The sequence below is a fragment of the Oryctolagus cuniculus genome, chromosome 17, assembly GCF_051225735.1.
Source record: "Oryctolagus cuniculus isolate XC-2025 breed Fujian yellow rabbit chromosome 17, ASM5122573v1, whole genome shotgun sequence".
Taxonomy (NCBI): domain Eukaryota; kingdom Metazoa; phylum Chordata; class Mammalia; order Lagomorpha; family Leporidae; genus Oryctolagus; species Oryctolagus cuniculus.
In genome coordinates, this window is record NC_142883.1 from 46,072,661 (window position 1) to 46,088,233 (window position 15,573).

General features: G+C 58.0%; 1 protein-coding gene across 5 annotated transcripts in view; it reads left to right on the forward strand.

Moving 5' to 3' along the window:
- The window catches only part of ABR (ABR activator of RhoGEF and GTPase), a 181,880-nt gene that overhangs the window by 71,982 nt on the left and 94,325 nt on the right, over positions 1-15,573 (forward strand). The gene's annotated exons all lie outside the window — the stretch shown is intronic.

Below are 15,573 nucleotides of genomic sequence, written 5' to 3' on the forward strand. Positions count from 1 at the left end.
TGGATGGCAGGGACCCAAGCACTTGGGTCATCTTCCACTGCTTTCCCAGGCATATTAACAGGAAGCTGACTAGGGAGTGGAACAGCCGGGTCTCAAACCAGTGCCCACCGGGGATGCTGGTGTAGCAGGTTGAGACTTAACCCACTGAACCACAATGCTGGCCCCATTCTCTTCATTTGATACATGAAGACACTAAAGCACAGAGGTTAAGCAAATTGCCCAAGGTCACACAGCTAAAACTGTGATTTGAATTCAAGTAGCCTGGCTACTGAGCCAGTGCAGTTAGGGCAGTGTGTGCTTCTGTCTCCTCCCCTGTCACCCTGCTCTCACCTGCTTTGCACAGTCTTGCCTTCGTTTCTTCTGGAAGAGTGGGAGGTACCCATTTGTCTGCACCTAGGTCTAGTGTTCGTGCTGTGGCTTCTGACCTCTGCCAGGCCCTGGTGCATGTGGGAGCTGCACGCATGGGCACACGCCGGGCATGGGAGGGGCATTCCTAGGTACACTCCCAGCTGCAGAGGGGGTGACCCATGGCCTCGGCTACTGCAGCCCCACACTGTTTGCCTCCCCACCTGTGGTAAATACCTGGGCCAGAGCAGCTCCTGCCTGTAGGCTCTGGCGCCCAGTTCTCTACAGCCACTCTGCTGTGAGGGTCAGGCTGCAGGAGCCCCTCCCCACCCTGTTCTGCCAGCCCCTGAGCCATGTTTGGTACTGAGCCTGGTTTTTGGAGCAGTAAAGCTGGCATCTCCTAGTGCTAGGTGGGAACAGAGAGCCGAGCAGAGGGCTCAGGGGGGTGACAGTGGTGACCTGGAGGGGGTGTTTCATACCCTGCTGTGACCCTGCTGTTCTGCGTGTTCCCCGAGAACACAGCCTGTGGCTGTGCCATGGTAGGGACGGGCTGGACTCTGGAATGGGTGCCTGGGTGCCATCATCGAGAAAGGAGGCTAGGAATCGGAGCCCACAGACGCCTGGCAGCCCCGCCCAGCGCTGAGGCTGGCTCATCTCATGCCAGGAAGCTGGCAGCAAAACACGAGTGAGCTCTGGAGGTGGAGCTGCCTTTGTGCCTCCGTGGGCCTCTGTGGAAGCTGGGCGGGCTCTGGGCGGGGTCTTTTAATGCCCCCGCAGGGGCTCCTGCTCTGTTTCTGCTCCTTCCCTGTCTACTTTTTAAAAATGGCGTTTCCTACCGACCAACCCCCTTTTTTTTAACATTGTGATAGAAGACATGTAACAGAATTTACCTTTATAGCCATTTTTATGCACACGGTGGCCACAGTGCATTCACACTGTTGTGTGACCGTCACCCTCATCTCAAGAACTCTCACCTTGCAAAGTTGAAACAGCACCTGTCCCCCCCCCCCCCCCCAGCCCAGCCCTGGCAATCACATTCTGCTTTCTGTCTGGATGAATCTGACGACTCTCGCCGAGTGGGACATGCAGTGTTTGTCGGGGTGGGGGTGCATTTTGCTGACTGTGGCATGTGTCCTCAAGGCCCATCCAGGTGGTAGCCTGTGCCAGAAATCCCTTCCAGGCTGAGGGCGAAAGCCTTCTGTTGTATTCAGATGCCACAGTTTGTTTATCCTTCCAGCCACCAGAGGCCACTTGGGCTGCTTCTACCTTTGGCCTATTGCACACGTCCTTGGAGCTTACTCTGAGCCCACTGACAGCCTGTTGGTGGCAAAGGCGAGAGGCGTGGCCCTGTGTACTTGCTGGAAGACTTAACAGATTTAACTTCCCATCTGCTCCTAGAAGAGAGTGGTGGGACCCTTGGCCCTTCCGAAGATGGCAGAGTGACCGTGGCTCAGCATGAGGCTGGCGTGAGTGCTATCAGCCGGAAGGGGCAGTCAGGCCCCCGGAAGCACACGTGGTGCTATGTTGAAGCCGGGGTTGGCCCGCTGGTGGTGCATGGAGTTGGCTGGGTGAGGGACATTAGGGTAGGCTGGTTATGCAGACAGATTAATTTTGAAATCCCAATGACTTAACCTAAGCTAGGCTGCCTCTGGCTCACGTTGCTGCATCACAGGTGGGAAGGGCCGGTACTCTGCTGGGTCCCCCAGAGGCCCAGCCTCATGGAGGCCATACCAGGTGGAACTCATGGCCTCCAGGGTCACTGCAGCAGGGGAAGAGGGAGATGGAAGAACTGAGCCTCAGCCAGGACACGACCCATGCCATGCCCCCTTATCTGCTGGCCAGCACCAATCACATGGCCCTGCCCAGTTGCAGGGGCTCCTGAAGGTGCCCAGAAGGGGAGGAGAACAGGGACTGCTGAGCCCTGGCGATGTTGGCCACACAAGGGCTGATGGCTCATGGGAGGGAAGAAGGCCGGATGGGGGCTGGGCACCGAGGAGACGTCTAGCGGTGGCAGAATCACTGTCTCATCTTCGTGTGCCCGGCACCAGGCTGGACAGTTTACAGGCAGGATCTCGTGGAGGCCTCACTGTGAGTCTGTCGTTCCAGTCACACCTGAGGACACCAAAGCCCAGGGCTGCGTACTCCGTGAGCCCATACACCTCAGACTGATGGCTCTGCTTGCTGGCAGGGCTGTCTGTGCTGCTGGAGAGGCCGAGGGCTGACCTCAGCGTGGGTGTCAGGTGACAGGGCCACAAGGAGGAGGGGGTGCCTGTGTGAGTCCAAACGCCACTTGTGGTGTGAGCTCAGCACCACTATGGAAGGTGGGTGATGTCCAAGGACAGGGCTGCTGTGAACTTGGGCAAGCCCTCTTCCCTCTTCTCTCCTTGGTGACACGAGGAGATGAACAGGTACAATCGGGCACTCTGGAGCCGAGAGAGGGGAAAGGGAGTAGACTTTGGAGGGGCCCTCCAGTAGCCCCTCCCAGAGGGAATGTTTTTAAGGTCCAGGGAGGCTCTTGGTGCAGCCAGCAAGCGTAGCCTCCCAGTAGTGTTGCCACAGGTGTTTGAGGGAGTGTGTGTGAGTGTGTGCCAGCCGGGAACGCCTAGGCCACCTTCTGCATGGGAGAGCTGGAGCTGGGAGCCACTTAGGGCTGGGCTGGGGGTGCCCCAGGGTGGAGGGCAGGGCTGGCCACTGCTGATGTGCAGACTTGTCTTGCTGACCCCAGGGACCTCCTATTACTTACGTGCTCTCTGAACCGTCCCCTCCTGCTTCTCAGCACTAGATTGAGAGTCATTTAATTTTTCATAAATACCCCACGGACTCATGAAATCGTATTAGGGAGAGGGGCTCCGAGGAGGCGGTCCCCAGTGGGCCGTAAGTGCGGTTGGATTTGAAGGTCGTCCTCGTGTCGGGGCCCTGATTCTCGCGAGTCTTCGCCTCCTGGCCGCCCCTTACGCCCCTTGTGTGGTTTGGGGTTGAGTGGCACTTCCCACCAGGCAAGAGGAGGTCCTTAAATCAGCCCCATCACAGTCACTCACAACTTGTTATCAGTTCAGAGGTTCAGAGTGGAAGCAGGGAGCGGGTGAAAGCTGTTAATTCTCACAGGGGTTAGAGCTCCTGTAGGATTTCTGCATGACCTCCTGCCCCCCAGGCCCTAAATAATTGAATTGGTCATGATGGGAAGACAGTGGAGCATTGCATCAGCAGTTTCGAGCCTCAGCTGTGTGTGAATGTGGGCCAGGGTGCCTCGGATTTGCATTAAATCCAGCAGGACTGTCCTTGCCCTCCAGACTGCTGCCACCTAGTGGGAAAACCAGAGTATAACTAGTATCTCAGGAGCGCAAAGTTGACTTTTTCATAGAGGATTGCCAGCAGGGGCGGATCTGATTGGTTGAATGCTTTCTGTATCTTCTTTCTTCCTCTTCCCCTCTCCTTACCCCTCCTTCTCCCTCCCCTTCTTTTTTTAAGATTTATCTATTTATTTGAAAGTCAGAGTTACAAAGAGGCAGAGACAGAGAGAGAAAGAGGTCTTCCATCCTCTGGTTCGCCCTGCAAGTGGCTACAATGACCAGAACTGGGTCAATCAGAAGGAGCCAGGAGCTTCTTCCAGGTCTCCCACAAGGGTGCAGGAGCCCAAGGACTTGGACCAACTTGCCACTGCTTTCCCAAGCTCATTAGCAAAGAGCTAGATCCGAAGAGGAGCAGTTGGGACTCAAACCGGCATGCATATGGGATGCTGGCACTGCAGGCAGCAGCTTTACCCACTACACCGCAATGCCAGCCCCCTAAATGCCTTCTTATTTGCTGTCTCTATGGGTCTTCAGAGCAGCCCTGTGACATGTGCCCATTTTGCAGATGGCCCCAAGAGAATGAGCACCTTACTGGAAGTCCTGCAGAGCTGGGCCCAGGTCTGTCTGACTGCTGACCTGATCCCGTTGAATCCTCTTGATGGACATGAGCTCCCAGTGATGGGGTTCAGGGTGCCAAATCCTGCTGGGGAACCTGTTCTCACTGTGTCTGTTATTAGTAACTTAGAGGGCTGTTGAGTGACTGTTGCTTCTTCACACGGGCAGCAGGCATTCCTTCCTCAAGGCAAGGTCTTCAGGCTGTTCTGCACCATTTTTCCTGTACATCCAGTGGGCATGGCAGCGCCTTTCCTACAGTGTAACTAGGGATGCTGGGTCCCCCCGCCTTGGCTGGGTGGTTATGTCAAAGCGCACACACACAGATTTGGTCCCAAGAGCAGGCTTTATGTTGTGGCCTTAGATGAGACCCAGGACCTCTCTGAGCCTCAGTTTCCCCCATGTGCAATGCGGGAGTCATGAGCACCCTGACAACCACCCAGGTTGTGAGGGTGTAGTAGGATCCTGGCTGAAGACCTGCGAGAGCGCTCAGCATTGCTGTCTGTCCCTCGGATGATGGAGATGGGGAAGCCACTCTTCCTTTTCTGCCCAGGGGCCCCTGGCAGGGCCCCCATCCCTTGCCCTGTGCCTCTGCCCCTGCCTCTGATGTCCAACACCTGAGATTCCTTTGTCTCAGGCATTGGGGTCCTCTGCTCCTGCTCTGGTGCGTGGTCACGGTCTCTGCCTCCCTCCCCGAGGGATCCTGGAGGTGGATGATCCTATCACATCTCCATGGCAACCCAAGAGGCCGAGCTGCACCCCCACAGGGGGCTTGTTCCCAGCAGTGGGGGCGGAGCCAGCACCACGAACTCTACCACTGGCTGCACCTCCAGGACTGGGCTGTTCCATTGCCTCTGCCCTGGTGTCCAGGTGCCCTGTGTGGGCTCAGTGCCCCGTCTCCAGGATGAAGGTGGGAGCTGTCTGTGGTCCAAACAGGGACTGCCCTCCCTGCCTGCCCACAGTATCTGATCAGAGCAACAGCCCCTGAGGAACTGGTCCAAGCCATCCTAGGAGGCCTTCCCCGTGCCTACTGAATTGATCTTCTGCCTGGCTGATGACATCATCCGGCTGTTTCAGATTCTCTGTGCCAATGGGCTTGAAGGGCCACGCCCCCAGGTATCACCAAACTGGTGGTTGTGGATCTTCCTACACACTGGAGTCACCTGGGAGCTTTTGAGAACTCGGGTCAGACGCCCAGGCCACCGCACACCACTCTGAATCTGCGGGGTGGGAGCCAGACTCAGCTTCCACACTGCTCGGGGGATTCTGGCGTGGACTGGTGTGAAATCCACAATGGAAACTCCGGCAGAGGCTGTGGCACCTGGAGGAAGACGTGCTGTAGCCAAAGCCAGGGCTCTGCTTTCTAAGGACCCGGAGACCCCCGAGGGTGCCCGGTACCCAGGGAGGAGGGCAGGGTGGTGAGGAGCACAGCCGTGGTTCACTGAGGCTTGTCCTGAGCCATGTGCTTTGCATTGCACATGTGTTCTCAGTGCAGACCCACGTAAGCCTCCTAGGGAGTGGACAGTGTTGGTTATCTCCATTGTACAGATGGGAAAACTGAGGCTCTGAGTGGTTAAGAAGCTTGCCCAGGGTCACATAGGCAGCGAATGGTGATTCTTGGACTAGAGCCTGTGCCCCTGGCCATTGTACTGTCCTGTTTCCCTGCCCCAGCAGGTAGCCTGTCCCATGGGAAAGATGCCCGTCCCCAGGACACCATATCAGGCTGTGACTGACAGGTGTCTCCTGGGTCAGCCTGGGTCACCTGGGCCCTGAAGGTGTCTTCCCCCACGTCCTCATGGCTCCAGCTCAGAGTCAGCTGACCTGTCAAGGACTGGTCCACCCCAGGCTCTTTAATCCACATTCTGCCATTTAACGTCATCCTACAATCACGCTGTGCCGTGGCTACTGTTATCCTCATCTTCCAGATGAGAACCCAGCTCAGAGAGACTGTGAGAGAGAGGCCCCAGATCTGCAGTTAATAATCCTCAAAGTGTTCGGACCCAGCTATCTGTGTTCTGCAGAAGCTCAGTCCCAGGCCGACGAAAACACACTGGACTCTGATGAGCCACTCTGGGGTCTTGGTTCCAGCAGATTGAGGGCAAGGCCAAGGATGATAGACAGCAGAGGGGACGGGGGCTGGGAAACTGGGCTTGAGTCTAGCTGGCGTCTGCCCCACTGTAGATGTGGGAGACTCAGCTTGGTCCCAGCTACAGGAATTTGAGGAAAACAAGCAGACCAGCACACCTCGTGCCAGGGAGGCTGGCTGTGGGAGAGCAGGTCAGCCCAGGTCCATGCAAGGTCGGCTCAGTCCAGCACCCAGGGGAGAGCTGAGCTGGGAGTCCAGTGGCTCGTGGGAGTCAGACACAGGCAGAGCAAGCTGAGAGGAAGCTAGCCCTGGGGGACTGGACGGTCCAGGCCCTGGGGCTTGGCAGCTGTGGGAGCAGAAGTCCAGATACCCCATGAGGCTGCACCCCCAGGGACTTCAGGCCCCAGTCTACACTTGGACTCGGCAGCAGGGAGCCTTTGTGTCTGTGGGAGGGGGTGGGCAGCTGGAAACACTGAGGGGCCCATTCAGAGCAGTGGGATGTGGGGAGGGGGCAGGACCGTGCCCATCTGTCCACAGCTGCAAACTCTTGCGGCCTCCTGCCCCCACTGCTGCCTGACACCCTGCCCACCAGGCCCTCCTCCTGAGGCTCCTGTGACCAGCCTTCCGCATGTCCTCCCAGGCTGCAGCCCCTCCTACCTGGGCTCCTGCGGCTTCCCTCTCTGCCCAGCCCTTCACCAAGGCTGATTGCAAGCTGGAGTTTCTGTGGGGTTTTGGGCAGGGGACTGACAAGATCTTGTGTTTTCCAAGGGCCCTGCTGGCTGCTGTGTTAAGAATTGCTGTTGGGAAGCAGGCGTTGTGGCGCAGTGGGTTAAGCCACCACCCATGATGCTGGTGTCCCATCTCAGAGCACCAGTTGAAGTCTTGCTATCCCGCTTCCTATCCAGATCCCTGGAAAGCAGCAGCAGATGGCCCCTGCCACCCATATGGGTGACCAGGATGGAGTTCCAGGTTCCTGGCTTTGGCCTAGCTCAGACCTGGTATTTGTGGCCATTTGGGGAGTGAACCAGCAAATGGAAGATCTCTCTCTCTTTCTCTTTCTCTCTTTCTCTCTCTGCCTTTCAGATAAATACATCTTTAATAAAACAAATAAATAAAGTCACTGTCAGACAAAGGGCAGGAGCAGAGAGACCAATGAGGGAGGTATCCTGTTAACTCAGGGAGAATTTATGTCGCTTGGGCCAGGCAGTCACGGTGAGAAGTTGCTGGCCATGTCTGCAGGTAGAGCCCATGGGAACAGACTGGGTGTGGGTATGAGAGAGAGAGAGGGCACACAGGCAGCTGTGAACCACTGCAGGAGGAGGTGCCGCAGGCTGAGCCGGGAAGGCTGCGGTGGAGCAGGTCGGGGTGGGGAATCGGGCTCAGGGTAGATGTTCCAGTGGGCGTCAGATGAGACTGCGTGAGAGGCACTGAGAAAGTGGGGCAAGACAAGGACAGGGTCTGAGCTCCAAGTCCTGGGCTCGCCCAACGGGAAGAGGAGACGAGCGGGAGCCAACCTTGGAGACCAAGCCGCGGCATTGGACGCTGGCGGGGGACAGCTGAGAGTGAAGTGTCCTGGACGCAGGTGAAATGAGCAGCTCTGGGAGGGGCTGGGCCCCTGTCTCAGCTGCTGCCGCTGTGAGATGTCAGTGGCACTGAGGACTTAGCGTGCTTTGATCTAGAAGACTCCATGAGGGACACACCTGTCCTGCATGGTGCTGGATCCCCCACCCTTTACCGAGTTCTGAGCTCGTCATTACCCAGAGCCAGGGTTGGGGGCCAGGGTGCTTCTGAGTGCTGGTGCATTTGGGTGTCAGCCCAGTCTCTGTCCCTCAGTCTGGCACACCTGGTCCTTTTCAGGGGCAGTGGCAGGTGGTGGTGTGGCAGTGCTCATGCGCGATGCACCCTCCCTGCTTCCACTGTCCCCAAAGGCAGGGCCTGACCCAGGCGGCACCGCAGGCATTGGCAGCCCAGCTCCCTCCAGTTGCTTCCTGTCTGTGTCTGTGTCTGCCTGTCTGGTGCACCTCCTCACAGACACGACTTTGCCTCTTCTCACTCTGGGCCTGGCTATACCTGGACTCGGTCTGTTCCACATGGGACCACTTCCTTGGCCGCACCCTGTGAACCCACACCCTGGCTCTCCTCCCCATGCCCGCAGCTCCCACCTCAATGGCTCAGATGGCGACCATTTGCCCCACTCCAAATCATCCCTGCTCCATGGCTGCCTACTTGTTTTTACAAAAAGATTTATTTATTTCAAAGGCAGAGTTAGAGACAGGAGAGATCTTCCATGTGCTGGTTTACTCTCTGGATGGCTGCTACAGCTAGAGCTGGGCTGGGCTGGAGCCAGGAACTTCTTTCAGGTCTCCCACATGGGTGCAGGGGCCCAGGGACTTGGGCCATCTTCCACTGCTTTCCCAGGTGTATTAGCAAGGAGCTGGATCAAGAGTGAAACAGCCAGAACTTGAACCTGCACTTATGCTGATGTTGCAGGTGGCTTACCCTGATGCACCACAATGCCAGCCCCACAAAATCTGTCTCTTTAGGACCAGTGCTGTGGTGCAGCTGGTTAAGCCTCTGCCTGCGACGCCAGCATCCCATGTGGGTTCCAGTTCATATCCCAGCTGCTCCACTTCCAGCCCAGCTCTCCGCTAATGTGTCTGGGAGGACAGCAGAGGATGATCCAGGTGCCTGGGCTCCGGCACCCACGTGAGAGACCTGGAAGAAGCTCCTGGCTACAGTCTGGTTCAGCCCTGGCTGTTGTGGCCATTTGGGAAGTGAGCCAGCTGATGGAAGATCTCTGTCTCTCTTCTCTGTAACTCTGCCTTTCAAGTAAAAAAATTTTTTAAGTAAGCCAATTATTTATTCATTTATTTATTTGAAAGGCAGAATGACAGGGAGAGAGTCAGACATACAGAGATCCTCCATCCACTGGTTCACTCCCCAAATGACCACAACGGCCTGGACTAGACCAGGCCAAAGCCAGGATGATGGAACTCATTCTAATCTCCCACATGGATTCCAGAAGCCCAAGCACTTGGGCCATCTTCTGCTGCCTTCCCAGACACATTAGCAGGGAGCTGGGTTGGAATCAGAGCAGTGTTCTGCTATGGGTCGCTGGCATCACAGGCCACAGCTTAACCTGCTGCACCACAGCGTCGGCCCCTTACGTGTACTCTTAATACTTTTCCCTACATCTACTTTTGTAATCAACACCCAAATCAAGATTTGGAACATTCCCAAAAGGTCCCTCACACCCTCAGTCAACTCACTGCCTCCCTCCAGCCATAAACTTTGATATCCTTTAGGTTTTACATTTTTATTGATTTTTAAGAACTTATGTGAGAAGCAGAGAGACAGAGACAGGGAAAGAACTCCCATCCGCTGGTTCACTCCTCAGATGAGCATGACAGCAGAGTTTGGGTTGGGCTGAAGCTGGGAGCCAGGAACTCAATCCAGATCTCCCAGGTGAGCAGCAGGGACCTAACCACCTGAGCCAGCCCCTGCTACCTCCCAGGCTGTGTGTTAGCAGGAGGCTGGAGCTGGGACTTGAACCCAGGCACTCTGATGTGGGCGGGGATGTCCCACGGTGACCTGATTGCTGCACCAGACTTACTGCCTCCACTCCATCCCTTTGTCTGCCCTTGAACTTCACCTAAATGGAGTCCTGTGGTTTGTGGTCTTCTTGTCTGGCTTCGTGGGAGAGTCGCCTGTCGGTCTGTGCTTTGAGGATGAAGTGGAGCAGGGCACAGCCCAGTGCCTGTCAGAGTCACAAGTGACAGTGCACTCCATCCAGCCACCCTGGGAGGTCCTGGGGGCAGGAGCAGAGTTTGGGTCCCGCCTTGCCCAGGGCGTGGGCACTTGCCAAAGACTTTTGCTGCCACTGTGGTGGGGGACGACAGTCAGGCCTGGCCTTCCCTTGGTTGCTCAGCTCCAGCCCCCTCCTATGGTCAGCACCTGGGCAAAAAGTAAGCCCATCACTTGCAATCTGCCTGGGAAGGCAGGACCATTCCTCACCTGGGGCCTAGCTGGGTCCCGTGGTGACAGCTGCTTTGAGCGCCCAGGCCCAGGTGGGAAGGGCCCACACCTTCCCTCAGCCTCTCCTCTGGTCCACGCCTGGCTGTGTCCATCGGCCGTCGGTGCTGGGCAGCCTTGGGGAAGGTGGTCGACAGCCTGACACCTGTGTGACTCCTGCCACACGGTGCCTCCTCTCCCTCTTTGCACCTAGCGGAGCTACAGGGGCTAGAGGTGGGTGGGCTTGGGCCTCTCTCCCCCAGCCAGCTCTGCGCAGAGCCCACAGAGAGCACATCCGAGGTTGCCTGGCCCTATGCAGTCATCCGCCCCCCCTCGGGAACACAGGCTTGGTTACAGGATGGAAACAGATACCCTCTGTGTTCACATGTGGCCCCTCATCTGGGTGACTTGGGGAGTGGGGCACCTGCCTGCCCCGGTACCCCACAGAGGAACGTGTGCATCGGGGAGTGGTCTGAAGTTTGCCGTGTTCAGCATGGCCATGGCAGGTGCCCCGCAGAGGGGAGTGGGCTGGGTCTGTAGATCCCTCTGAGTGCAGGCGGCCCTCGGGGAGCCAGTCCGTGACCACCCCTCGCTCCTCTGCTTCCCGAGTGTTGCAGCCATGCCCAGCTATTTATAGTCCCTTCAGGGGCCTGCTGCTTCCCACTTGTGGCAGTGCCAGCCCTCGTTGCCTGGGACACTGCTCCCATCCCCAGCCCGCTGGCAAGCACCCACACATCTCTCAGGGTTCAATTGCTAACGTGAGCAGCAGCGCCTGAGACGTATTGGGTGCTTCCTGTGTGCTGAGTGTTTAACGCATGAGACCCCGTGTAATTCTCACAGCAGCCCTGTGCGCTCAGTCCCTCGTCGTCCCCTCTGACTCTGTTGTGTGACCCGTGACTGTGTGTAAGTGACCGCCTGGTGCCAGGCAATCTTTGACTCTCAGAGAGGCTAGGAAATGATGGGACATGGAGTGGAAGCTAAACCACGTGACCCCTGTCCTTACTCTCAGCCGCAGTGGCAAAAACAGTCTCCCTCCCAGTGCCACCCCAGCCCTTTGAGCCACCCCTCCCCCACTGTTGTCCATCCCCCACTGCCTGCTCTGCCTCATTCTGCGAGGTTTTTGTCATAGCATCCAGGCAGGTTTATTACTTACTGGGCTCTTTCCCTACCACCTGTACAAGACATCTCTTAGGAACTCATTTTCTAAAAAAATGTATTTGAAAGGCAGAGAGAGGCAGGGAGAGATCTCTCATCTTCTGGTTCATGCCCCAAATGGCTGCAACAACCAGGGCTGGGCCAAGCCAAGGCAGGAGCCCAGAATTCTAGCCGGGTCTCCCATGTGGGTAGCTGGGGCCCAAGGACTTGGGCCATCTTCTGCTGCCTTCCTGGGCGCATTAATTTGCAGGGAACTAGATTGGAAGTGGAGCAGCCAGGGCTGGAACCAGCGCTCCCCTATGGGATGCCAGTATCACAAGTGGCTGTGCCACAGCCCCAGCCCCAGGAGTTCATTTTAAGTAGCAGCAAACAGGCTGTGTGGGGGCTTACCATTCCCATTTAGCAAGCAGTGAGGTGGGCTGTGTCTAGTGTGGCTCAGTGTCTGAACAGCATCAGGAAAATACCTCTGCTTTTTCTTGGGCTGTTCCTCTTGGCAGCAGTATGATTGCTGTAGCTCCAGTCATCACATCGGAGGTCAAGGCAAGAAGTCCTTTTTAATTATCCCATTAGAGGCCTCAGAAGAGGCTCTAGCACACTTCACTGAAGGCCAGAATGATGTCACCTGGTGACTCCTAGCTACCAGAGAGGCAGATACAGTGAGTGCCCGCTGGGGACTGGGTCCGCTGGCACCTGTCGTAGGATCGGGGTGAGGTGAGAAGGGAAGGTGGAAGCCTGGGAGGTGAGAAGCAGTGCCTGCCACGTCCTCAGAGCACAGAGACCCCGTTCTTGGGTTAACGTTTCCCAAATTCCCGAGTGCTCCGAAGCTGTTTGGTGTTGTGGCCTCCCGAGCCACCTTCTCTGCCCGTTAGGAACTTTCTGCTTTTTCAAACACGCTCCTTGCAGTACTTCCCCAGCGCCGCTCTCCTTGCCCGCGGTCGCCCGTGGAATTCCGAAGGGCTCCGCGGCAGCTCATCTTGTGGAGTGCACATGTGTTACTCAGCCCGTCCCCGCTGGGACTCCTTCGCACTGTTTCTGTGTTTCACCGTAACAACAGCCCTGTGGTGGATACCTTGTCCCTTGACTTCGATACGCGTTTCTGATTAACGTCGTAGGACACAGAGTTGGATTATGCTGGGGTGAAAGCTGCCTTAACCATCAAAGCTTTGGATACCAGTTGCCAAGGTGACCCCAGGAAGGCGGGGCTGGTCACAGCCGTGGGTTCCCCCAGGGACAGACACACAGATGCACATAGCTCCCACGGGAGTGCAGGGGCCCAAGGACTTGAGCCATCTTCCACTGCTTTCCCAGGTGCATCAACAGGGAGCTCAATGGGAAGTGGAGCAGCCAGGATGCAAACCAGCACCCATAGGGATACTGGCATTGTGGATGGTGGCTTTACCAGCTATGCCACAGCGCTGGCCCCCTGCCTCCACTCTTGTGAGGCCTGGTGGTCCAGCTGTGGTCCACACAGCACTGCTCATCATGGACTGTGCAGACAGATGCCTGGCTGGGCATCCCTGCTGCCCCCACCTGCCTACCCCCGCCATCAGGGCTTGGCTTTTCTACCTCTCTCAGGGTCCTTTCCATGGTAGGCATCACCTGGGCGCTCAGGGTTTCAGGGTGGGCAGGGGTGAAGAGGGAAGGATCTGGGGGTGCTTGCAGAGGTCTGTGGCCCCTCCCCAACAGCCAGCTCCCCCCCACCTCCCACCCCGTGGTCACCTCCTGCCCTGCACTACGCTCTCTGCTCAGCCTCTCTGCAGAGGGGATTTCTGCAGATTGAGGGTCGGGTCCTGTGATCTCAGGTAGTGTCTCGGAGACCCCCTGGCGATGTGTGCAATTGAGGAGAGGAAGAACCGCTTTACAGAGATGTGGTCACCTCTCAAGGAGCAGGCCGGGGCGGGGGCGTGGCCTGTCGCCCTGACAGCAAGAGCTGTCAGGGAAGACTGGCCCAGGGCTTCCTGCCCTTCTGGGGCTGCCAGGCTGTGCCACCCCACCTTCCCTGTTTCCCATCCACCCCTTCCCTGGGGAGCCATCTCCATGCCTGAGACCCCTGGGCATGGGTCGGTGTGGCCTGCTGAATCCTAGCTCTTGGCCAGGGGCCCAGCGCAGCTCACCTCCTGCAGGAAAGCCAGCAGGTGACCACGAGGTCTCACTTCCCTCCAGTGCTTCTCCAAAACTGAGGCTCACCTGACAGCCAGGCCCCTCCCAGGCCGGGTGGGGGTGGCCGCTCCCCACCTTGCTGCCTCCGGAGACGCCAGCCGCAGATGCAGCAGCAGTGGCCCCAGTTTCCTGGGTGCATGGCGTGCACGCCTCTCCGAGGCTGGGGTGTCACTGGGTCCTGAGGTTTTCCATGTGTGTCTCTCTTAGGAAAAAAAAAATAGTCCATGTCCCCTGACAGCTGAATGGGGCATCAGCTCAGGGACCGGGAGAGGAAGCCAGCAGGAGCAGGTGCAGTGAGGAGCAGGTGCATCAAGCCTGCGAGAAGCCCTTGGCTGCCAAATGCCCAGATTGGATTGAGTGTGGCCATGGCCCGGCGCCCTGGTGACCCGTTGACACCATTCTCAGACTGCTGGCTGCCGTGGGTGGGTGTGTTGTGACAGAGGAGGAGGAGGAGCCAGGGCGCCTGCCGAGAACTTGGCATGCTGTGGCCTGGCTCAGACCTCAGACCTGAGAGGGACAGCACATTCCTCTGTTGGTTCATTCACCCCACACACGTTTCCTCCAAGCCGGCCGTGTATCAGCTCGCGGGTGCCAGACACACAGCCGTGCCTGAGACACCCACTTCCTGCCCCAGGGGCTCAGGGACAAACAGGGAGGGTCCACGAGGGGAGCAAGAGACCATGTGCTACAAGAGTCCTGAGCTGGGCCATCACAGAGGACAACCTGGAGGAAGTGGCGTCCAAGCAGATGTTGGGACAGGGCCAGCTGACATCCCCTGTCAAGCTGGGCAAGACCCCAAGGAACCTGGCCTGGGGATCCTCAGGGAGTAGTTAATGCATGGATGTGGCTGCAGGAGCGTCCAGTGCATGGGAGACCATCCTGACCCGGGCCTGCCCCAGAGCCCCAGAGACTGGTGCTGTGGCCCCACTGTGCTGCCAGCTGCCATTGGTCCCCAAATGCCGAGCAGAATCTTGGGCCCCAGCCAGCAATGCGTAGCAAAAGGGCATCCATGTCTCCTGCAGTGGCCCCAGCCCAAGGAGATTCTAGCCTGAGCCCCGGGAAGCACAGAGGTCAGGGCTGGCAGGGGCAGGCAGGCATAGGGGGTGGGTGAGGAGAGTGGGAGGGTCCCTCGAGCTGCTGCAGGCAGACCCCCAGAGCTGGTGCCTGAGGCCACTCCTGTAACCCTTGCTGTGTGGAGCCCTGAAACCTTGCCCTGTCCCAGCCTTGGCCCTGCCTGGTGGCCCGGGAGGGGGCATCATTGCGTGGGTGCCGGGGCCAGCTTGGTGCCACAGTGCCGAGGGAGTTAATGCAGCCCGAGCACCCTCCTCCGCATTAGGCAGCCTGCGCTGATTATTGAAACACCGCTAGCTCCCGAGGACTGTGCTGTTCCCCTGCCAGGCCCCCGGCACAGCCTCCCGCCCACGCCTGGCCTGCCCGCATGCAGGGCCTTGTTCGCAGTCGAGGGCTCGCCCTCAGGCACATTTTTGCCACCTCCCCCAACCCTGAAACCTGCTCTGGCCCCCTGGAGGGATGGGGCTCAGTGTACCCGAGGAGGAGGGGCTCAGGAAGTGACATCGCATGGCCCGCCCCCGACTCCTTGTCCCCTATAAAAAGCAAAATGGTGACTCAGAGAGGACAGTTGGAAGCGTCCTGCCTCCCTGCTCCCACCGTGAATTTTTAGACTTGGAATTAGGCAGGAGGCAAAGCAAGCGGCAGCTCCAAATACGAGGCTGACATGCTATTACGCGGGCGGCAGCCGCACTGCCGCCCCTCCCCACCTCCCAGCAGCCTCCGAGCGTAGCCCCTTCCCCGGGCCGGGTGTGAATGGTGCAGCCGGGGGCATGGCAGCCGGGGGCCGCCGTCGGCGCCCGCTGCGCTACCAGTCCCTGGCAGCCCTGGTGGAGGACTCTCAGT